Genomic DNA, 1,928 nt, shown 5'->3' with positions numbered 1-1,928 from the left:
TGGGTCCAGCCCGAGTATGAAAATCAACATTTAAACACTCCGGGTCAAATTTGCGCTTTGCCATGTTGCATCCCAACATCAACACAAACTTAAAATGAACATCAAACAAACTACGGTTACCATGCCTGTCAAAATAAAAGTCTTTTCAAAATAAAAAATAATAATAAATAAAAAATAATTCTGACCAGCTGTCTGCGACCCACCCAGAACAGGTCCGCGACCCACTTTTGGGTCGCGACCCACCAGTTGAGAACCCCTGCTCTAGTGTACCTTAGGAGCGTGGTCACCACGGTACTCGCCTCCAGCATAGTGTGGCCCAACACTAGCCGGAGTAAAAGCGTAATAAAGTCCTTTCAACAATAACATCTTGCTGCACTTTCACAGCACATTTACCACTAAGATAGCGAAGAATCGAGTAGGAATAAGGCAGAACATGCACACAAATATTTGCAGTACCGTGAGTAGCGCGGGTTGTAGCAGTGCAGCACCACATGGACAAACATCCTCGCTAAATTCTATGAAGTGATATGAACCAAACAGAGATTCCCTTCCCTGGATGAATGAAAAAAAAAAAAAAAAAACAGTACAGTGAACACTTCATTCAGGAATGGCATCTAGATTTTTTTTTTATTGTGATTTATTATCTTAATACATTGATTTTAGAAAAATGAACACATTGGCATAGGAAGAAACAGCTGCGTTATCACCTGTAGGTCCATATCAAGGTTGCACCCATTCAGCTACAGCCAAATACCAAAGCTACAGGATGAAATGACAAGCTTAGCTAAAACTGAAAAGTATTTAAACAGATGACTTCAGATATATATGATCCTCAGACAAAAAATGGAGCATAGTTATGGTTGTTTTTCACAGATCCACTGCAGAGAAGCTGTACATGAAATGTCATTCCAAACAGCAAGCCTATAAGTTGTCATGTGTGCACAGTCCTCTTCACCATACAGTGAACTTCCACCACCGTTGTCAGGCTGGTTGTTCTCCCAATAACTGGCAGGTCAGTGAACAACAGAATTATTACAGTGTTTATTTTTGACAAAGGAATCAGAATAGAAACACAAACACAAGCAAGAACAGATGGTTTTAATGGGACCATCAAATGTCTTGTTTCCTAATATTTTTTTAGTACCAATGACTATATATATTTAAAATCATCTGCTTTGGATGATGAATCCACTGAGAATTATGACTCAACACTGCAGCTTTTTACCATAAAATGCGTACGAGATGATAACATGTCAAATATGATGTCAGTTTAGGAAGAGTTAGTTCCCCTTATGTCACAGAAAAACTAGAAAGTACATTTTTAAGATTTGGCCCAGGTAGCATGACTTGATCCACTGATGTGTAAGTTCACCAATGAGGTTATTTCTGTTATGATTGTGAGAAACACTTGCTGAAAGTTCAACAACTGATAAATTGTAGTGATAAAAAACAATAGTTGTGTATGTGAATTAATTATTTCTGAACCAAAGTAAAGATTTACCTCAGAGTCAGAGGAGTTCCATCTACCCATGTCCAGGTGCCCTCTTTTTCTTTGTCATTCAAACCAATCCAAGTTCCTCCCCTTCTGAATGTAGAGAGAAAGGTCTGTTCAACAAGAACAAAAACACATTTTAGTTCCTAAGCACAATATAGTATGTGTAGTTTACTAATTCTATCTGAACAATTATTTTCAAAAATCATAAAGAAACTCCTCTTAATTAAATATAACTAGCTTGGCAGGCCATAGGTACCATGGCAACTTGATCTGATTGTAATAAAAGCATGACTGTAAACAATGATTGGAAAATTATGTTTCTGCTTATTGTAGCCCTCACCAGGGCTCAAATGCATTTTTGGTCCCTACACCAAGTTCTGAGTCCGTATGTGAAACAGTTACTGAGTTATGATCTCACTTTCAGTTTGGTGGC

At 37.9% G+C, this 1,928-nt stretch overlaps 1 long non-coding RNA gene across 1 annotated transcript; it reads right to left on the bottom strand.

Moving 5' to 3' along the window:
* Positions 1-600: 600 nt before the first annotated feature.
* On the bottom strand, positions 601-1,922 carry LOC103368438 (uncharacterized). The gene is made up of 2 exons (XR_520774.1): positions 1,502-1,922; positions 601-1,005 (listed from the first exon to the last, which is right to left on the bottom strand). It is a non-coding gene; the product is annotated as an uncharacterized LOC103368438 (long non-coding RNA).
* Between the last annotated feature and the right edge of the window lie 6 nt (positions 1,923-1,928).

The sequence above is a fragment of the Stegastes partitus genome, unplaced genomic scaffold (assembly GCF_000690725.1).
Source record: "Stegastes partitus isolate 25-593 unplaced genomic scaffold, Stegastes_partitus-1.0.2 Scaffold1155, whole genome shotgun sequence".
Taxonomy (NCBI): domain Eukaryota; kingdom Metazoa; phylum Chordata; class Actinopteri; family Pomacentridae; genus Stegastes; species Stegastes partitus.
The sequence above is the reverse complement of the archived record's forward strand: the minus strand, read 5'-3'. Positions and strand labels throughout refer to the sequence as shown.